Here is a 23,525-nt window from a genome sequence, read left to right on the forward strand (position 1 = left end):
ACTGTAAACAGGCCTAAAAAAAAAATCTAATCTGACATAATAGGAAGTCAATATGTTATATTTTCAACCAGAACTTCAAATAATAGCTGCATAGGCATGCTCTTTAGAAACATAAAGTAAATCCTAGAAAAAGTGAAAAGACTCAAAAGCATTGGCTTTGGGGCAAATAAATAAGAAGCAGAGAGGAGTGACATAAAAGACCTTTTTTGTTGTTGGGCATTATAACTCTCACAGTACTATCTGAGTTTTTAAACTATGCATGTATGTTACTAAGATAAAACTACAAGTTAAGTTAGAAAAATAAAGAGAATAAAGAGAAGGAAAATGGTAGACCTAGGTCCCAAACTAGTCAGCACCTGTTTGCAGGTAGGAGGGCAGGCCACGGAAGGAGGCATGTGGAAACATGCACGTGTGCTTTTGACTGTGCCAGTAACTGGGATGCTGCTGATATTTAGTGACAGGGCCAATAAGAGGTCCTGTTAAGTACAGAGCAGCCATACACACCAAGGAATGGCCAGAACAACTGCCAGCGGCACCTCCACTGGAAAATACTGCAGGAGATGGGAAAAAGAGTAAAGAAACATACAATGAGAAGGGAAAAAGGACAGAAGAAAGGGAGGAAAAAGCAAAAGGAAACTATCACATTAGAAGATATAAAATAATAAAATGGCAGAAAAAAGTTTAACCATATTGGTAATCATAAAAATTATAAATCTAGGGCTTCCCTGGTGGCGCAGTGGTTGAGAATCCGCCTGCCGATGCAGGAGACACGGGTTCGTGCCCTGGTCCGGGAAGATCCCACATGCCGCGGAGCAACTAAGCCCGTGAGCCATGGCCGCTGGGCCTGCGCGTCCGGAGCCTGTGCTCCGCAATGGGAGAGGCCACAACAGTGAGAGGCCCGCATACCGCAAAAAAAAAAAAAAAAAAAAAAAAAAAATTATAAATCTATTAAACAGTTCTGTTTCACCAAAGGTAAAGATTAAGAGGAAAAAAATATTTACATGTAAGTACTGATAAAAATAAAGTAGATTTAGTAATATTAATATGATATAAAAATGAATACAAAAAAAAGCATCAAATAAGACTAAGAATAATAAGCTCATATTAATAAAGCTTATAACCCACCAAAACTATAGAGTAATCATGAACTTTTGTGCATCTAACAACAGAGTTTTGAAATATACAAGAAAAAATCTGCTACAAATGCTGGGACATATTGAAAACTTAATTAAGACAGTGAGAAACTCTCTCACTGAAAAAGAAAGAAAGAATTTGGTTAATATAGTTTATAAGCTTATTCTCTTATGGATAGAAGTCTATGTATGACTTTACACATAATAGGTAAATATGTATGTGTGTGTATATATACATATGAAACACACACATGAACGAGAGAAACAAAGATTGGTAATCAGCAATAGAAAATTATTTTCAAACACCCTTGAAGTATTCACAAATATTAGAACTCATGCAGGCTACATTCTCTGACAATAAAACAAAAAAGAAGAAAAGAAGGAAGGAAGGGAGGGAGGGAAGGAAGGAGGGAGGGAGGAAGGGAGGAAGATTTTTAACAACCAAAGAATAAGCCAATCTATCCACTTGGATTTATTTAAAATTCTAACTAAATCTTGGAGTAAACAGAAAATAAAGCAGAATGGTTTTTGAGGAAAAATGTGTTATTAAAATTATCTTAAGAAAAGGCAAAAACCTAAAAACAAACATCTTTAATGCAGCTAAATGCTTCTATAGAACAGACTTTTCCTCAACAGATGGGAGCTGAGGTTGAATAGAGAAAGTGATGGGCTTGGGGGAGATATGCATTTGTGGTACTCAGATACTGCCCGGCACGGGGAGGTCTCCGGAAGCCACAGACGTGTCCATGAGAAAAAGAATCATCTAAATATCTGTCAAAATCTGATGTTGTGAACCAACTTAACAACTTTCCTTTTCATTACCTTGCCTTCAACCAGGTCAACCAGGTTTAACTAGGTCAGAAGCTTTGATAAACAATCGGAAATCAGAGAAGCAGAGAAAAAAAGAAGATGAACACACCCTCTCCTCCAATAGAGCTAAGAAAGGGACTTAACCTTAAATCCTATTTGGAGTTTTAACTATTTCATAGATTAATTATTCTAAATACCAAAGTGAGACTATGTGTTGCAGCTGAAGTGGCCATATGTATCAGCCAGGGTCCCAGCAGGAAACAGATGGCACTCAACCTGGGTAATTGAGGAGAGTTTTATACAGGGACATTTTACTATGGTGTCAGCAGGGTCTGGGGAAAGCAACAAGGATGGCGCAGAACCTCCAGGTTTGCAGCAGCAGGAAGTCAACAGCACCACAGAAGGTGCTGGGGCAGAATGGGCTTCCAAAGCCTGCAGAGAGTAGTGGCTTGCTGAGGGCTGCCTGGCAGGAGAGGAGTTCTTTAGTAGAGCCAACCTACTGCAATCCAGTAGATGGGGGAACAGGAAGAATAAATACTTTGTCTTCTCCCTCCTCCTACCCAGACTCCACCATCTCCTGCTAATGCTTCCTGTTGATCCAGTCCAAACTGAAGCCAAAGGACAATGCCATCCATATAGGTCTTCTCTCAGGGCCAAGAGCAGGGAAAGGTGGAGAGTGGATCCCAATGGACACATAGAAAATATCCAGTACAATAGATAAGCAACAAGGTCCTGCTGTAGAGCACAGGGAACTATATTCAATATCTTGTAGTAAACTGTAATGGAAAAGAATATCAGAAAGAATGTATGTATATATACGTAGAACTGAATCACTTTGCTGTCCACCAGAAACTAACACAACACTGTAAATTAACTATACTTCAATTTAAAAAAGAATATACCCAGTACACAATAAGACTTAAGGCCACCAGACAAACAAGAGCCCACGTGTGTTTTCTTCTAAAGAGAAAGGAAGAACTACCCCCACTAGGTAAATGTAAAGGTACAGTGGGGAAAATTAAGAAGTTACTTTTATGAGCGTGCCCTGAGTGTTGTATTTGTGGACTGTAAAAATATAATGTATAACAGAACATGATTATAAGTTAATTACTGACTTAATAATTCAGGGAAGTGATAAATTCTTCTAGGAATAAATAGTGAGAGGAAATTTAATCCTGGTTCTGGGACTTGACTTTCTGGGCTCCAACCCTGTACTTGTGTTGTTTGTTTTCTGATAATCATAATGTCTTCAGCTACAAAGACTCCTGACTCCCTCTTCATTTACTGTAGTCCTGTTTAACACTTGTCCTTTTTGTCTTAACTGCTTTTGCCTCTGCTATTCTACTGCAATTCTTTTATCTTTCAGTTAAGTCTCTTTGCATTCAGGCATTTATGCACAGAATTTCTCCATCTACTGAAAGACACTTTTCTCCGCCTTTGAAAGAAAACCTCTCTTCTTTTCATCCATCAGAGCATTGCACTCATCTAGGCTGGCTTCAGCCTCTGATTGTCACTATGCTAATCTGAGCCCCATTTGGGAGGATGGAATGGTATACTGGAAAAAGCATCATGATGATGATAATAGCTATTACGCATTAAGCCCTCGGCAGGGGGTAGGCACTTTGCTAAGCACTTTACATGTGTCGGGTAAAAAATTTTCCTTGACTCTCTAAGGGTCCCTGGCTGAGCCCGAAAATTAAACTGACAAAGACAGATTAACAAGAGAAAAGCATGCAAATTTATGTGATATAAGTTTTACATGACATGGGAGACTTTGTAAGGAAATGAAGACCAGATAAAATGGTTAAACCTCAGTATTTTTATGCTGGGTTTGATGAAGAGTAGACAGTTGTGAAGGAGTATGATAGGTCAAGGAGTATGTGCTAACTTGGGGGAAACAGCAAGGCCTGCTTATTCAGATTCTTCTCAAGGTCCCTCTGTCTTCTGAGATACGAATGCGCCTTTCCTCCAGGTATAGGGAGAACACCTCTCACATGAATGTTTTATGACCTGCTTCAGGGGCTGAAGATCAGAGAGACCTTCCTGTTTCTGCCACTTTCTCAAACTCCTTCATTTTCCAAAGTGCCATGTTTTGGGAGAGCGAGAACTTGTCCTGAACCCCATCACATGCTTTCGGCCTTCTGATTCTACCCCCTTTAGCCATGATGAATCAGAGGTTTCCTTGAGTTTAAGAAGATCACAGAGCTGGTAAGTAGTGAACCTGAAATTGTAAGCTGGTGTAACTGATCCAAGACTGTGCTCTGACTACGCTCAATGGCCTTTCAATTCATATTTTCTTTATGTTAATTTATCTCTACACCTCGCTACCTCTGTGACCTTAGAGAATTCACTCAACCTTTCTATGCCTCAGTTTCCTTATCTGCAAAATGAGGATGATAATAAACCTGGGTCTTCCTGTTTGGCAGTGTTGTTGAGAAAATTTCTTGGATGTTTATGGGAGTTGAGGCATTTAAAACTGACTTGCTGGGAGGCAGTGGTTCATTGTTGTTGTTGATAAACAGTATTTGTACCTATGACTCCAGGCTACACTCTCTCCTAAGAAGAGATCTCAAAGTAAATAGTCCTTTTAGGAACCCACCTTGACTCCCTGCCCTCCTTGACGACTACAGGGCTGGTTCTCTTTTCTGGAGATGCATTTCGGTATCATCTAGCCTCTCAGTACCGTGAGAAGGACATTCATCCTGTTCCGGAACTTTGGGGCAGGGGGCAATGGCTCCTGGACAAAATGCACTATGAAAGCTCTTCCCCTAGAGGCAAGCATTTTTTTCCAGTGGCCTTTTTTCTGTTTCCTTTTAAAAATAATAATAATAAAGTTCTCTTATTACATAACTATGGGACAAGGGATCAAACAGTGCTTAAAATGCAAAAAGTGCCCTACATTCAAACTGCTGTTGCCCAGAAGAAACACCCTTTGCAAGACTTAAATAAACCCTTTAACTCTTACCTGCCTCTGATGCATGAAAATTACAAAGAGCACCGTGCCTTTATCTGTTATTTCCCAGTGACATCATGTGATATGCAAAATACCACAACTCCTGGAATTCTGGCCTAATTCTAGAAACAAATCAACCCATGAAGTTTATAAACACTCATCTGACTTTCATTATTTTCTTATCAAACACAAATTACAGATTTTCATTGTCCAACATAACAAAGCAAAATATTGGGCTCCCTAAATATATTCCAAGAATTAGGCCTAGTAAATCAATTCTGTCAGTTAAATTCAAATGTCTTATTTTAATTAATTCCATTTTGATATATGCTTTTAAATACCTATTTAAACCTGGCATTCGTGAAAATGGGCTAATGGCATCCTTTTTTCTTTTTTAAAAATTTTTTATTGAAATATAGTTGATTTACAATGTGTAAGTTTCAGGTATACAGCAAAATGATTCAGTTATACATATGTATATATTCTTTTTCTTTTTTTTAAACAACTTTATTGGAGTATAATTGCTTTACAATAGTGTGTTAGTTTCTGCTTTATAACGAAGTGAATCAGCTATACATATACATATACCCCCTTATCTGCTCCTTCTTGAGCCTCCCTCCCACCCTCGATATACTACCCCTCTAGGAAGTCACAAAGCATCGAGCTGATCTCCCTGTGCTATGCGGCTGCTTCCCACTAGCTATCTATTTTACATTTGGTAGTGTATATATGTCCATGCCACTCTCTCACTTCATCCCAGCTTACCCTTCCCACTCCACGTGTCCTCAGGTCCACTCTCTATGTCTGCGTCTTTATTCCTGTCCTGCCCCTAGGTTCATAAGAACCTTCTTTTTTTTTTTTTTTTAAGATTCCATATATATGTGTTAGCATACGGTATTTGTTTTTTTTTTCTCTTTCTGACTTACTTCACTCTGTATGACAGACTCTAGGTCCATCCACCTCATTACAAATAACTCAACTTCATTTCTTTTTATGGCAGAGTAATATTCCATTGTATATATGTGCCACATCTTCTTTATCCATTCATCTGACAATGGATGCTTAGGTTGCTTCCATGTCCTGGCTATTGTAAATAGTGCTGCAATGAACATTGTGGTACATGACTCTTTTTGAATTATGGTGTCCTCAGGATATATGCCCAGTAGTAGGATTGCTGGATCATATGGTAGTTCTATTTTTAGGTTTTTAAGGAACCTCCATACAATTCTCCATAGTGGCTATATCAATTTACATTCCCACCAACAGTGCAAGAGGGTTTCCTTTTCTCCACACCCTCTCCAGCATTTATTGTTTTTAGATTTTTTGATGATGGCCATTCTCACCGGTGTGAGGTGACACCTCATTGTAGTTTTGATTTGCATTTCTCTAATGATTGGTGATGTTGAGCATCCTTTCATGTGTTTGTTGGCAATCTGTATATCTTCTTTGGAGAAATGTCTATTTAGGTCTTCTGCCCATTTTTGGATTGGGCTGTTTGTTTTTTTAATATTGAGCTGCTTGTAAATTTTGGAGATTAATCCTTTGTCAGTTGAATCATTTGCAAATATTTTCTCCCAATCTGACGGTTGTCTTTTCATCTTGTTTATGCTTTCCTTTGCTGCGCAAAAGCTTTTAAGATTCATCAGGTCCCATTTGTTTACTTTTGTTTTTATTTCCATTTATCTAGGAGGGGGGTCAAAAAGGATCTTGCTGTGATTTATGTCATAGAGTGTCCTGCCTATGTTTTCCTCTAAGAGTTTTATAGTGTCTGGTCTTATATTTAGGTCTTTAATCCATTTTGAGTTTATATTTGTGTATGGTGTTAGGGAGTGTTCTAATTTCATTCTTTTACATGTATCTGTCCGGTTTTCCCAGCACCACTTATTGAAGAGGCTGCCTTTTCTCCATTGTATATTCTTGCCTACTTTATCAAAAATAAGGTCACCATTTGTACATGGGCTTATCTCTGAGCTTTCTATCCTGTTCCACTGACCTATACCTCTGTTTCTGTGCCAGAACCATACTGTCTTGATTACTGTAGCTTTCTAGTATAGTCTGAAGTCAGGGAGCCTGATTCCTCCAGCTCCGTTTTTCTTTCTCAAGATTGCTTTGGCTATTTGGCTTCTTTTGTGCTTCCATACAAATTGTGAAATTTTTTGTTCTACTTCTGTGAAAAACGCCATTGGTAGTTTGATCAGGATTGCACTGAATCTGTAGATTGCTTTGGGTACTATAATCGTTTTCACAATGTTGATTTTTCCAATCAAAGAACATGGTATATCTCTCCATCTGTTTGTATCATCTTTAATTTCTTTCATCAGTGTCTTATAGTTTTCTGTATACATGACTTTTGTCTCCTTAGGTAGGTTTAATCCTACCTAAGGATTTTATTCTTTATTTTATTCTTTTTGTTGCAATGGTAAATGGGATTGTTTCCTTAATTTCTGTTTCAGATTTTTCATCATTAGTGTATAGGAATGAAAGAGATTTCTGTGCATTAATTTTGTATCTTTCTACTTTACCAAATTCATTGATTAGCTCAAGTACTTTTCTGGTAGCATCTTTAGGATATCCTATGTATAGTATCACATGTCATCTACAAACAATGACAGCTTGACTTCTTTTCCAGTTTGGGTTCCTTTTATTTCTTGTTCTTCTTTGATTGCTATGGCTAAAACTTCCAAATCTATGTTGAATAAGAGTGGTGAGAGTGACAACCTTGTCTTGTTCCTGATCTTAGAGGAAATGGTTTCAGTTTTTCACCATCGAGAATAATGTTGGCTGTGGGTATGTCATACATGGCCTTTATTATGTTGAGGTAAATTCCCTCTATGCCTACTTTCTGCAGGGTTTTTATCATAAATGGGTGTTGAATTTTGTCGAAAGCTTTTTCGGCATCTATTGACATGATCATATGGTTTTTCTCCTTCAATTTGTTAATATGGTGTATCACATTGATTGATTTATGGATAGTGAAGAATCCTTACATTCCTGGGATAAATTCCACTTGATCATGGTGTATGATCCTTTTAATGTGCTGTTGGATTCTGTTTTCTGGTATTTCATTGAGGGGTTTTGCATCTATGTTCATCAGTGATATTGGCCTGTAGTTTTCTTTCTTTCTGACATCTTTGTCTGGTTTTGGTATCAGGGTGACAGGGGTCTCATAGAATGAGTTTGGGAGTGTTCCTCCCTCTGCTATATTTTGGAAGAGTTTGAGTTGGATAAGTGTTAGCTCTTCTCTAAATATTTGATAGAATTCACCTGTGAAGCCATCTGGCCCTGGGCTTTTGTTGAAGATTTTTAATCACAGTCTCAATTTTAGTGCTCGTGACTGCTGTGTTCATATTTTCTATTTCTTCCTGGTTCAGTCTCAGAAGGTTGTGCTTTTCTAAAAATGTGTCCATTTCTTCCAGGTTGTTCATTTTACTGGCATATAGTTGCTTGTAGTAATCTCTCATGATCCCTGTATTTCTGCAGTGTCCATTTTTACTTCCCCTTTTTCATTTCTAATTCTATTGATTTGAGTCATCTCCCTTTTTTTCTTGATGAGTCTTGTTAATGGTTTATCGATTTTGTTTATATTCTCAAAGAACCAGCTTGTAGTTTTATTGATCTTTGTTATTATTTCCTTCATTTCTTTTCCATTTATTTCTGATCTGATCTTTATGATTTCTTTCCCTCTGCTAACTTTGGGGTTTTTTTGTTCTTCTTTCTCTAATTGCTTTAGTTGTAACTTGAGGTTGTTTATTTGAGATGTTTCTTGTTTCTTAAGGTAGGCTTGTATTGCTATAAACTTTCTTCTTAGAGCTGCTTTTGCTGCATCCAATAGTTTTTGGGTCATCGTGTTTTCAATGTCATTTGTTTCTAGGTATTTTTTTTATTTCCTCTTTGAGTTCTTCAGTGATCTCTTGGTTATTTAGTAGTGTATTGTTTAGCCTTCATGTGTTTGTATTTTTGCAGATGTTTTCCTGTAACTGATATCTAGTCTCATAGTGTTGTTGTCAGAAAAGATATTTGATACGATTTCAATTTTCTTAAATTCACCAAGGCTTGATTTCTGACCCAAGATATGATCTATCCTGGAGAATGTTCCATGAGCACTTGAGAAGAAAGTGTATTCTGTTGTTTTTGGATGGAATGTCCTATAAATATCAATTAAGTCCATCTTGTTTAATGTATCACTTAAAGCTTGTGTTTCCTTATTTATTTTCATTTCGGATGATCTATCCATTGGTGAAAGTGGGGTGTTAAAGTCACCTACTATGTTTGTGTTACTGTCAATTTCCCATTTTATGGCTGTTAGCATTTGCCTTATGTATTGAGATGCTCCTGTGTTGGGTTCATAAATATTTATAATTGTTATATCTTCTTCCTGGATTGATCCCTTGATCATTATATAGTGTCCTTCTTTGTCTCTTGTAATAGTCTTTATTTTAAAGTCTATTTTGTCTGATATGAGAATTGCTACTCCAGCTTTTTTTTTTTTTTTTTGCAGTACGTGGGCCTCTCACTGTTGTGGTCTCTCCCGTTGCGGAGCACAGGCTCCGGATGCGGAGGCTCAGTGGCCATGGCTCATGGGCCCAGCCACTCCACGGCATGTGGGATCTTCCCGGACTGGGGCACAAACCCATGTCTACTGCATCGGCAGGTGGACTCTCAACCACTGCGCCACCAGGGAAGCCCTCCATCTTTCTTTTGATTTCCATTTGGATGGAATATATTTTTCCATCGTGTCACTTTCAGTCTGTATGTGTCCCAAGGTCTGAAGTGGGTCTCTTGTAGACAGCATATATATGGGTCTTGGTTTTGTATCCATTCAGCCAATCTACGTCTTTTGGTTGGAGCATTTAATCCAATTACATTTAAGGTAATTATTGATATGTATGTTCCTCTTACCGTTTTCTTAATTGTTCTGGGTTTGTTATTGTAGGTCTTTTCCTTCTCTTGTGTTTCCTGCCTAGAGAAGTTCCTTTAGCATCTGTTGTAAAGCTGGTTTGGTGGTGCTGAATTCTCTTAGCTTTTGCTTTTCTGTAAATGTTTTTTTTTTTTTTTTTTTTTTTTTTTTTGTGGTACGCGGGCCTCTCACTGTTGTGGCCTCTCCCGTTGCGGGGCACAGGCTCCGGACGCGCAGGCTCAGCGGCCATGGCTCACGGGCCCAGCCGCTCCGCGGCATGTGGGATCTTCCCGTACCGGGGCACGAACCCATATCCCCTGCATCAGCAGGCGGATTCTCAACCACTGCGCCACCAGGGAAGCCCTGTAAATGTTTTAATCTCTCCATCAAATCTGAATGAGATCCTTGCTGGTTATCTTGGTTGGAGGTTTTTCTCCTTTATCACTTTAAATAAGTCCTGACACACCCTTCTGGCTTGCAGTGTTTCTGCTGAAGATCAGCTGTTTACCTTATGGGGATTCCCTTATGTGTTATTTGTTGTTTTTCCCTTGCTGCTTTTAATATTTGTTCTTTGTATTTAATTTTTGATAGTTTGATTCATATGTGTCTTGGCATGTCTCCTTGGATTTATCATGTAAGGGACTCTCTGTGCTTACTGGACTTGATTAACTATTTCCTTTCCCATATTGGGGAAATTTTCAACTATAATCTCTTCAAATATTTTCTCAGTCCCTTTCTTTTTCTCTTCTTCTTCTGGGACCCCTATAATTCGAATGTTGGTGCATTTAATATTGTCCCAGAGGTCTCAGAGACTGTCTTCAGTTCTTTTCATTCTTTTTTTAAATTCTGCTCTGCAGTAGTTATTTCCACTATTTTATCTTTCTGGTCACTTATTCATTTTTCTGCCTCTGTTATTCTGCTATTGATTCCTTCTAGAGAATCTTTAATTTCATTTATTGTGTTATTCATCATTGTTTGTTTGTTCTTTAGTTCTTCTAGGTCCTTGTTAAATGTTTCTTGTATTTTCTCCTTTCTTTTTCCAAGATTTTGAATTATCTTTACTATCATTACTCTGAATTCTTTTGCAGGTAGACTGCCTATTTTCTTTTCATTTATTTGGTCTTGTGGGTGTTTACTTTGCTCCTTCATCTGCTACATATTTCTCTGTCTTCTCAATTTGCTTAATTTATTGTGTTTGAGGTCTCCTTTTCTCAGGCTGCAAGTTCGTAATTCCCGTTGTTTTTGGTGTCTGCCCCCAGTGGCTAAGGTTGGTTCAGTGCGTTGTGTAGGTTTCCTGGTGGAGGGGACTGGTCCCTGTGTTCTGGTGGATGAGGCTGGATCTTGTCTTTCTGGTGGGCAGGACCATGTCCGGTGATGTGTTTTGGGGTGTCTGTGACTTTATTATGATATTAGGCAGCTAGCATGCGGCAGAGGCTAGCATGACGTTGCAACAGCCTGAGGCGTGCCCTGTGTTCTCCTGGAGATGTTGCCCCTGGATCACGGGACCCTAGCAGTGGCTGTCTGCACAGGCTCCTGTGAGGGGAGGTGTGGAGAGTGACCTGTGCTTGCACACAGGCTTCTAGGTGGCTGCAACAGCAGCCTCAGCGTCTCAAGCCTGTCTCTGCTGTCCGCGCTGATAGCTGCGGCTCGTGCCCAGCTCTGGAGCTCGTTTAGGCGGCTCTCTGAATCCCCTCTCATCACACACCCCAAAACAATGGTCTCTTGCCTCTTAGGCAGGTCCAGACTTTCTCCCAGACTCCCTCCCATCTAGCTGTGGTGCACTGGCTCCGTTCAGGCTGTGTTCACGGAGCCAACCCCAGTCCTCTCTCTGGGATCTGACCTCCAAAGAAGCCCGAGCCTCAGCTCCCAGCCCCCACCCACCCCTGCAGGTGAGCAGACAAGCCTCTCAGGCTGGTGAGTGCTGGTCGGCACCGATCCTCTGTGCATGAATCTCTCTGCTTTGCCCTCTGCACCCCTATTGCTGTGCTCTCCTCCGTGGCTCCAAAGCTTCCCCTCTGCCCACCCACCCCCGTCTCCTCCAGTTAAGGGGCTTCCTAGAGTGTGGAAACTTTTCCTCCTTCACAGCTCCCTCCAAGGTGCAGGTCCCATCCCTATTCTTTTGTCTCTGTTTTTTTCTTTTGCCCTACCCAGGTACGTGGGGAGTTTCTTGCCTTTTGCGAAGTCTGAGCTCTTCTGCCAGTGTTCAGTAGGTGTTCTGTAGGAGTTATTCCACATGTAGATGTATTTCTGATGTATTTGTGGGGAGGAAGGTGATCTCCACGTCTTACTCCTCCACCATCTTGAAGGTCTCTCTTGGCATCTTTTTGTAACAAGTAAAAAAATCACAAACTTCAGAGTCAGCTGGATCTTTCTTTGACTGTATCTACAAATATTTATGAATCATACAATGCTTCAGATACTGAGGCACGACTCTGGGCTTTCATTCTTAGTTCCCATTTCCCAGGAGAAGAGAGAAGAGCTGGGGGTAGGTAGACTTAGAGAGCTAGACCTGAAGAGAGGTGGGTCATATCCAGATATTAGTACCTAAAGAATGTCAAACCCACCAATTAATGGGCAAGAATTCCTTACAATCTGCCTAAGCAGGAATGTCAGTTTATTTTTTTGTCTCTAATTAAATAAAAATTCTAGAACTCCCACATACTAGTTCACCCTGGGCAACTTAACTTCTTTGAATCTCTGTCCTTATTTTTTAAAAGGGAAAGATTATATAGGAAATGTGTTAAATGTCTGTCGTGGTGGCAAACAGTATTTGTTTTAAAAAGGCACATATTATTGCTATTGTTATTATTCCCATCATTCCCATGATAGCAAGCTCTTTCTATGTGATTTTTTTTTTTTTTTTTTTTTTTTTTTTTTTGTGGTATGCGGGCCTCTCACTGCTGTGGCCTCTCCCGTTGCGGAGCACAGGCTCCGGACGCGCCGGCTCAGCGGCCATGGCTCACGGGCCCAGCCGCTCCGCGGCATGTGGGATCCTCCCGGACCGGGGCACGAACCCGTGTCCCCCGCATCGGCAGGCGAACTCCCAACCACTGCGCCACCAGGGAAGCCCTCTATGTGATTTTTATGTTTTCAAATATCTCATTAAACTTGCAAACATATATTTATATCCATGCAATATTTCCAAGTGCATTTAATGACAGGCTGTGTCATAAGGTAACTCTGCTGTGGTTTTTGTCTTTTAAAAAAATGCAGTTCAGGGCTTCCCTGGTGGCGCAGTGGTTGAGAGTCCGCCTGCCTATGCAGGGGACGCGGGTTTGTGCCCCGGTCCGGGAAGATCCCACATGCCGCGGAGCGGCTGGGCCCATGAGCCATGGCCGCTGAGCCTGCGCGTCCGGAGCAAAAAAAAAAATGCAGTTCAGAATCAATGTATCATAGAAATTAAAAGCCCAACTTGAGGTAAAATTGAGTCATAGTCCATTGCCTTAGGCGAGCAGAACCATCCATCCCCCACAGACAGGTCTACACTTGGTACTGACGGGTCTTACTGAATCTTTATGTAATCTAAGTTTTGTTATACTTGAAATAGTTAATTAAAAGAGGTAGGAGAGTCTGAAATGTCACAGCAAGTTCCTCTTGGCCCACTGTCACGTTTCATGAATTCTTGTGCTGAACCCATTTGGATTAAGCAGTGACCCAATCCAAATAAATTGCTTCTGTGCCTCTTATCTCCTATTACCTATTTATGTCCCAATACATCTGCATTGCGTGGCTCAGTAAGATCCATTAAGTCCTTGGGCAGTGTTTACGGCTAATTTTTTTTTCTTTAAGGCTCAGATTTATCAAAATAAAGTGATAGAATACTGTGCAGACAGTGAGTCAAACCCTTTTTAAAAGAAAGGAAAGAAAAGAAGTATAAGATATGCAATTTCAGTCTGGGAATTCTCCGAGCAACTCTGTGGGTGAGAGACAATCATTTCTTGTAGGTTTTAGGTAAAGATATAATTTACCTTTATTTGCAGACACAAAATTCTGAGAAAACATTACTTGCATCAATTCCTCTGGCTTTAAAAATATTTATGAAATTGAAATAGTTACCTGGAGGAAGACATTTCATTCAATGTCAAAGGTCAGGCACACTGACTAACACCCCAGATACTACTGATGTACTTTCAAAATTTAAAATAATGTTTATACCATTTATTTATTCATTCATATATAGAGCACCCATCCTGAAGTATCTGGGACACTGAACAAGGTTTACATAAATCTGACTGTTTTTTCCTCTGGGCCATTTGGCTCAGTCTGGTAGACCATAATACTTTACAATGACAAAGCATCTTTTGTGCAAACATCTCTAAGCACATTATTCACCAATATTACAATCTCCTTTTTAACCTACCGGTAAAGTCACAGAAACTAATTGACTTTCTTCAAGGTCCCATCACAAATTGTTTACTAGAGTCCAGGTGTCCTGAGCCTAGCTATAACTAAAGGGAGAAAAAAACAAACACATTTTTTTTTAGGTGCTTAAGCTGATGACCCACACTAAATATTTCTAAATTGAATCTATTAGGCAAAACGTCCTCCTTAAAGATGTTAAATGTTGTGATGCATCCAACTGAATTTTACAACTTTTCTTCCAATTTGCTCAAGGCCAGTTACCATTTTCAGAGCCCCAAGAATGACCTATTTTAATTGAATCCTGTTACAAACACTTAAACTTTCACTCTTTAATCAAATCAGTTTTCTAAATAGAAATTAAAGTTGAAGCAGAAAAATAAAACTTTTCATGGAAAGATCCAGTTGAAGTAATAACATAACTGTACCGAAATATTCAAGCAAAGTCAAAGCTTAGAATTACTGTGAGATTTGGGCAAGTCTAAAAGAGTTCAGGTTACCCAAGCAAAAGGAAATATTTTAAATTCTTTATTTTACCTCTTCTACCAAATGTTACAGTAATGCAGGTTAAATATAAAATATTAATAAAATACCCCCCAAATTGGGAGATTGTTTAAATCACTCACCACTCTGACTGCCATAATAGCACATTTTGCAAACCCACAACTCCAAGGAGTGTAATTGACTGAGGGCCCCAGCTACTGAGCCCTGAAATTATCACGTGTGCTGGAGTTGGCACTGAAGCCCACTTCCCAGGGTTGGTCCCAGCCAATGATGAGCATGGCAAGGTTATGACAATCCTGGACCTGGAAGATGTGGGACTCTTCTGACAGGAGACTTTGCATCAGGGACTCCCCAAAGACCCGGTGAACCTTCTTTGAACTTCACTTAGGTCTAAATGCTTCACTCAAACTTCCTTTCTTCCTTCCCTTACTCCTTCACTCATCAGACCTGCATCCCAGCCTCTCCTGGCTCCCACTCCAGTTTCTCTCATGGGTGTTTCCCCTAATAAATTTCTTGCATGTTCGATACTATCCTGGCATCTGCTTCTTGGAGGACCCAGACTAACACATCATCTGATGGTGATGGTGATGGTGATGAAGACAATGATGATAAGGGCTAACATTTAATGAGTTCTTTAAAAAATGTCAGGCCCTGTGCTAAGAGATTGCCTACATTATTTCATGTACTATTCCCAATAACCTCCAAAAGGTAGATATTACTCATCTGAGGGAAGTAAGTCTTAAAAGGTTAAGTAACAAAAACAAGACTATATTGCTTGTGAAAGTCTAATTTGAATGCTTGTTTTTCCTAAGCCAGTGAAGTGTAGAAGCACTGGTGCCAGTAACTAGCACATTATATCACTTCTCTGTATTACTATTTTGCAGTACAATCTTCTAGTCCTTTTTCTGGATAGTTATTACACAGTTATACTCAAAATAACAAATGTAATAAGTTAAACTTTTTTTGTAAGAAATTGTATTTTTACTTGAACTTTCTGATTCCTCTAAAATTTTCAGTTAGTCTGCTTCACTTTCGTTACATGGACCTGATCCAATCATTCAAATACTGTTAGTTAACATATTCAAATATTTTCCATATTTGTATCACATATATGTAGAGCCACTATATCAACTCTGTGTAGTGGGGAATTTTTCCCAGGCCATTAAAACAAACAAAGGTCAAGCAAATGAGCCAAGGCCAAGTAACTTAGACAACCAGAACTGTAAAAACATCCAAAATAACAATACCCAGTCTCCAATTTTAGAATTTATTGACAGTATTAAATAGACCACTTTAAATAACAAACTAATAGGCTTTTTCGAAAGAAAACAATTGGTACAATAAAATGTACTTAAAAGGATTTATATCCCATAAGCGTCTTTCTAAGAAAAGACAGCAGCTTAGAACCTGTAGCAGCTTGCTAATTCCAGAAAAGAAATTTCCAATAGCAGCAAGTGTCATTTAGAATAATTTGAGCTTCCTTTGACTCATAAACGAATTAACTTTCCTCAAGGTCCCCCAGGAAACACGGGGTCAGTCTGCAGTCTTGGCAGATTTCAGCTGATACTGCAAAACAACTCCCTGAATCCAGAGTATTCTAGAGTTTTCATGTGAAAGAATGATTGTAGTTGCTACAAATAGTTTCTACTATATGCCAGTTGGCAGTATAAAGGGGTGTTCCATCAGCAACCTTCCGAAAGAGTCTTCTTAAATAATACGCATTCTAATAAGAAAAGCATACTTGCCTTGCAAATAAAACTTTAAGGCAAGTTATCAAGATTTCGCCTCCCAACTAGGTTGTCCTCCCAAAGACCCTCCTCCATGAAAGGAAAGCTACTGCTGCCCTTCACTTCTCATCCCATCATTAAAGTTTCACTTCTACTGGAATTTGGATGGGGTCTGGGCTATAAGTGCAATGCAATGTCTATGGTAACTGCCTCAGTTTTGTAGAAGTTGGAAAGACCTACTTTCTAACTTTCTCCAACCCAGCACAAACCTTTAGCTCTGACTCTTAAATGGGCAGAGCTAAAGAAACTGAATCCCTGAATGCTTTCTTTTTTAAAAAAATATATTTACTTATTTATTTGTGGCTGCATTGGGTCTTCATTGCTGCGTGCGGGCTTTCTCTAGTTGCGGCTAGCGGGAGTTTCTCTTGTTGTGGAGCACGGGCTCTAGGCACGCGGGCTTCAGTAGTTGTGGCACACGGGCTTAGCTGCTCCAAGGCATGTGGGATCTTCCCGGACCAGGGCTCGAACCCGTGTCCCCTGCATTGACAGGTGGATTCTTAACCACTGTGCCACCAGGGAAGTCCCCTGAATGTTTTCTTAGCCTCTCAAAATCTACCACCTCTGTAACTCCTTCCCATAATATTATAACTCAGAATGTTAACCCCCATTCCTTGAAACCATGTACTGTCTCCACCACTCGGCTGGTTCCCTTTTGTTGCTGTGTTTCTTGTGGGTTTTTATCACATTGTGTTCCCCCTCAGTCACAATGAGTTTCATGACATTGATCATGTAATCCATCATCCAGCCTCTATAAAATAAAGGATGCACATCTATGTTTTAAAAACCATGTTGCCGGGCTTCCCTGGTGGCGCAGTGGTTGAGAGCCCACCTACCGATGCAGGGGACGTGGGTTCGTGCCCCGGTCCAGGAAGATCCCACATGCTGCGGAGTGGCTGGGCCCATGAGCCATGGCCACTGAGCCTGCGCGTCCGGAGCCTGTGCTCCGCAACGGGAGAGGCCACAACAGTGAGAGGCCCGCATACCGCAAAAAAAAAAAAAAAAAAAAAAAAAAAAAAAAAAAAAAAAAAAAAAACCATGTTCCCTGGAGAGGAGTCAGGAGTTGACAAGTTGACAAGAGGGAAGAAGCAGTAAAGAAGGGAACACTGTGGGGATAGGCACATGTTCTCCCACTCTTCTCTTCAACCAGAGATGCTCCGTCTGTATCTGCTTTATTAAAGTCCTGAGCTAGATTTTCCTTGAAAACCGAGTTCTGCTGCATTAAAAAAATGTTTTAATACCACTGGACTGGAAGTTTCCTCAAGTTTTTTCTAGTCATCCTCATATTCTGGAAAAATGTCACATCCTTAGGGGATCTTCTGAGTCTTTTAAATTCTTCTACAGCACATAATCCAGACTTTGCAACCTGCTCCTTTTCCGTTTCCCTCTATAACCCTATTTCAAGAATTCTCTTCCTTTATGATTTGAACTATCAGCTACACACTGATAACTAACAGCAAATCGAATCCGAAATGGAAGTATGAATCTCCAGTGACTTCCCAGGCATTTCCCTTTAAATACACTAAGGGACTCTCAAATCCAAATTGAACCTATTATATAACTACCAGACAAATTCCAAACCTGCTCCTTCTCCAGTGTATTTTATTTCTATTCCTAGTATCAGCCAGAAAGTTACCTAAACTGTTATCACAAGAGTCACCTTAGTCTTCCTCCTACTTCCTTCATGCCCTACATCATACTTATGAATGTATCCTTTTGGTTCTCCCTCAGTGATGCCTCTTTCTGCTTTTTCTCCATTCTGTCCCCTCCACCCAAATTCAGGACTTCATCAACTACCTCATCTATTCCAATAGCCTAATAACTGTTCCTTTGCTTCCACGCCTCCTTCCTTCAGTTCATCCTCCACACTGCAGTCAAAACTCTTCTAATATATACACTTGATCATAATACTCCCTGTGCTTAAGAATATTTTGTAGGTCCCAAGAACCTAGAGCACATGATCCTAACAACAACGCCTTAGCCTGGTACCTTATGTGCATCAAGACATGGACCTATCTACCTCTCTGGCTTCAGGTCCTACCATTCACCCTGTTATCAGAAAACATAGCCTGTGGCAGAAATTCTCAAGGCATGAGCCATCCACCACATGATCACACAGAGCACTTACTAAAAGATGTAAATTCCTGGGCCCCATCTGTAAATACCACTATTGTATAACCTGGTACTAGGCCCCCAAAGCTACAGTGTAACAAGAACTCCAGGTGATTCTAATACATTCTAAAGTATTAGAATTCTAAATCCCTTACCTACTTTGCTGAATGTGACTATATTATTCCCCAAATATAAGCATTCATACTTTTGATCCTTGACTCAAAATGTTTTCTCTGCTAATATGCCCTTCCTTATGTCTTTCCCTGAAAAACAAAACAAACTTCCCCTTAAAAGCTCAATTTAGATGGCATACCATCTTCCCCAGTTTTATTCTTGTATCCCCACTCTCCCCACCTATGCTCCAACATCATTTTATTTCTTCTACTGCTACTGTCCCATGATATCATAGTCATTTATATGACGCTCAACCTCACTAGAATGTTGGATTCTAATGATCATTCTATTTACCTTTTACACCTCCAGACTCTAGTACCCACAGTAAACAAATATCTAATTGGGAAGAACTACATAGCAATAATTCAAATAAATATCTATTCAATTTAACTTTAATTACTAATTCATGCCAAGGGACCCAGGTCTCCAGGTACAACATGGAGACAGAACTTTTCTGAATCTTCTTGCATAATTTCTCTCCAATTGTTTCTTGGAGAAAAGAAATCTCTAACAAGAGAAAAGTCATCATCTAACAACAAGCCAACTGTATCATAGGTTTAGTATAGTTGTACCTGGTCTTATTTTGAGCCACAGAGAGTATATTGAGATGACCCTGGAGGATGTTTGGCCCAGCTATATAGTTTCTATGCTGAGAACTCTTCCATTTTCCCTTCATCAAATCAACTGGGCAACAAGAATGTATTGTGTGCCTATGTTTGCCAAGTTCTTGGCACTACAAAGAACCAGAAGACACACTAGACCCCTTACCGTCTCCATCCCCATGTCTTGTTCTTCACACAAGCACAATAAGCAATGGCCAAAGCCACTTTGTAATACTTCACCTTTCAAAAGAGCCTTAGTCTCTTAGCCTTAGTACACTCTGTTGCAGAGTGGCTGTCGTGCATCCCTAACCAGCGCCTGCCACCTACACCTGGATGATAATTTATAAGATATATGAAGGAATGGACCATCAAGAGAAAATGTTGCTCTTTCAAAGATCCCCAAGTATGCATCTGTATGAAGGACTACAATAACTCCAAAGGAAGATTATTATCTTTAAATAATGCACTTTTTTCCCCAAGTCTGTATTTAAATGATTATTCACGGGAGCTGTGGGAGACTTTAAGCCTTAGCTTGGCAATTCCCAACATAAAAATGGATAATGTTTCAAAAACCTTGTTTATGAGTCACCTGCCCAGAAACTCACCATTGCCTCTTACATTATGTTCCAAATTTCCAGGCCAACTCCCAAAATCTATTTATCTCATTGTACACCTGAAAGTCATTCAGTGACACCAATCCCTATTTACAACATTGGTCCTTTGAGAACATGTCCTCTAAATTCCCAGTCAAGTGACATGTAAATGTATTTCTCTCTGCATGCAGGGATGCACTGGGAAAGAGGAAAGAATGAAAATGAGAAGGAGGTGAGATTAGATATTTCCAGAAATCAGAATCCTGTTAATCTTACACAAACATTCAAGAAATGCCCTTCTCCACATGGTTATTGTTCATTAGGGACAAAGAATTATAGCCTCCACTTTCAAGAGAGAGATTTTCAAAATTTGAAGTAATTCCCACCCACTCCTTGCTACCTAGTTGAAACATAAACATGGTTATAAGAGAATTTGACATTGAATCTGGAACTGTCCAACCTCTTGGCTATATTTTCAATTTTTCCCCTAACTCCATTAAGTACATGCTGTGGTTAGTATAAATTTTAAACTAGTGCATCATAGGAAATAGTCTCCTATTTTGAATCAATTTAAAACCAAATATATTTATTGTTACAAAATATAAAACAGACTCTTTTAGATTACAAAAGAAGAATATCTAGCTTGGTTTTTTTTCTATTATCAAAACATACAGGATTTTTAAATTTTCATTTATTTTGTCAATTGGTTCTGCTTAGCACTCTTCAGCTTGGTCCATTCTCAATTATCCATGGTAAGGAAGGGGGATCAGTGGCCTGGATAATCTAAAACAGCAGACAATTTTAAAAGCCCTTATATTTGGCCTGGGCATACTTTACAATCAAACTCTGCTTATCCACACTAATGAAAGGAAGAGCAGGCACCTTGAGAAAGATCCAAAGCCAATACATATCTGCTCAGCTGGTTTAGGACACCTCAAGGCAGAGGCCCACATAGCAGAATCGAAGGAAAAAAACAGGGGCCCAGCTGCTCCCTTGCCATCTGAAATACAAACACTTAGCTATAATATCCATCTTAATACCATATCAATCCATATCAGTACCTCTCATGATATTAGTCATCTTTAAAAGCATAGAGCTATGTCCAAATGCCCCCAGGTATAAGACATATTATCCATATTATTCCAAATAGTTAATACAAGAATAGATTGTTCATAGGTACTAAAAACTTCTTTGGGGGGTTTCCTTTGCCACACCCTGCTCCCAGCCCCTTACTATCTCTACCATGCTCACATAACACACTTGGAAGAGTAGCATAAACGATGACGATGAAAGAGGCAGTATGCTGCAGTAGGAAGAGATCCAGCCTGGAAGTTAGGAAACCTGGATTGGTGTCCTCTGTTGGTCTCTGCTCATGCCAGAAGTCAGGTATGCACTCAAGCAGAGGGAACAGTGCGTGCAACAGTACATGAAGGTCATGGCACATTTAAAGAACTACTTGTGCTTCATTTTGGTCAAGGAATAAGATACAAATGAAGAAGAAACAAGGGATAAAACTGGGGAAGTAGTCAGAGGTAAAATTACAAAAGGTTTTTTTTTATGCCATGCAGGATGTTCAGAAATAATTCTGTAGAAGGTAAGAGGAAAATAAGAAAATTTTAAATAATTGTTAAAATTTATTGAACACATACAGTTTGCCCAGTACAAATGTTCTAAGCATTCGATGTTCATAAACATATTCAATATTTACAACAACCCTGAGATAGACACACTTACTGTTCCCATTTTACAAATGAGGAAACAAGGTATGCAAAGCTTAGCTATCTCCCAAGGTCACACAACTGGTAAGCAGTGGAGTCGGGGTTCAAACCTAGTCTGTTTGATTTCAGAGCTCATGCTATCTCTCAAGAAATGGAATGGTGTGGTCGGAATTTTAAAAGACCATGCTGGAGCAGTGTGCCAAAGAGATTGGAGGAGAGGGGAGGGGAGGGAAGGAGAACTTAAGACAAAAGGCGGTGAGTTCTGGAACTAAAAAAAAGGAAGCAGTAATGGGGAAGAGGGGTGTAATCAAGAGGTTTAGAGGAGATAGAACAAAAAATAATTGATTTAATAAAGGAGAGATTAAAAAGAAGGGTCTAGCATTAAGTCCCATACTGTCTGGGACACTCTGTGATGAACTAATAATTTCTGAAGAATCGCTTAAGCTTTGCACCAGTGAACTTACCTGGAAAGCAACCCCTACCAGATGGGCAGGTCCAGGAAGGAACAGCATAAATAATGCCTTTTTTTCAGTACAATGTTGGCACACATTCATCCAAATAAACAAATGTTCCATCCTAACTGATGAATTTAGTGGTGATAAAATAATTTATGTACAGATTTGTAGGACAATATATAGAACCCTACTCCAAACAAATGTTTGAAATGCAGAAAATTATCTCTTATTTTTCAAAGATACATATATTTACTCACATTTAGCTTTCTATGTAACATCCACGTGTATAGAAAGATAGAGAAGGAAAAAAGGGCACCAGAAGAGGAGAAAAGAGGCAGATGTGTTATAGCCTATCAGGATATTTGTAAGGGTCTTACAGAAACCAAAACCATTTACAGAACGTACCTATTAGGGTAAACAGAAGTGCATGAAAGTCTGTGAATGTATAGAAAACGTACGTACTCAAAATCTGAAAATACCTCTCTGACTGATTTTTTATTTTGCTTTTTCTTTTTTTGCTTGTTTGTATATTTTAAATATTCTACAATTATTTTTAATACATTCATAGTACAAATAAAAATGTTTTTCCTAAACATATGTGATAAGCATCCATTCTGTACGTAGAACTTTGCCTATAGAAAAGAATACACAAGCAGGCAGACTGTTAACAATAAATAACCCACATGTACCAACAGTAATGGCAGCAGACACATTTCAGCACTGCCCATGAAGCCAGTGGAGGTACCCAGAAACTTGGTACATGGAGAATCTGTGTGTACAGGATAAAGGGAGGTAAGAAATGATGAAAAGTGCAAATGGCTTAAAGCAGCTGACCCCAGAGGCAGGCACCTAGACATATGACCTTTCTTGGTCATAGTACCCCTCCTCCGCTATGGCTTTCCTCACCCTGTCTCAATATTTCACTTTCTTTTGTTACATTGTCTAAAATGCCATCAATTCCATGTTACCTCATCCTCTTTCTAAAAAGCATTGGACTAGAAAATTTCCAGAGGTTGGATGTGTTAGTGATAGAGGAGGATAAGGGTAAGAAGAAGACAGGGAAATTCACTTGTTAACTTTGAATAAAACTGCATGGCTTATAAGGCACTTATAAACACATATTAATAAGCACTTCCAGTTCAAGATGGGGAGTGCAGTGGACATACTTAATTCCTCTCCCTCTCACAACTCCATTGAAATGACAGTAAAAAAAATTTTTTTTTAAAGTTCCACAACAGAGCTGAAAACAAAAAAGCCCCCAAAGAATATCACATTGACTAAAGTATTTCTGGCAAATGGAAAGAAACTAGGACTAAATTGCCTGAGAAACTAAAGCAAAGGATTGCAGCATACACTCACACACTGAAGATGACTGGTAAGGATTCAGAGGGGTTGCCCTAGAAAATCTGCAGGTCAGCCACTGCAGAGAGC

At 39.4% G+C, this 23,525-nt stretch overlaps 1 protein-coding gene across 1 annotated transcript in view; it reads right to left on the reverse strand.

Annotated features, from left to right (window-relative positions):
* LOC131758188 (cytosolic beta-glucosidase-like) overlaps positions 1 to 23,525 on the reverse strand; it is a 561,551-nt gene that overhangs the window by 517,519 nt on the left and 20,507 nt on the right. The window lies entirely within an intron of this gene.

The sequence above is a fragment of the Kogia breviceps genome, chromosome 6 (genome assembly GCF_026419965.1).
Source record: "Kogia breviceps isolate mKogBre1 chromosome 6, mKogBre1 haplotype 1, whole genome shotgun sequence".
Lineage (NCBI taxonomy): Eukaryota > Metazoa > Chordata > Mammalia > Artiodactyla > Physeteridae > Kogia > Kogia breviceps.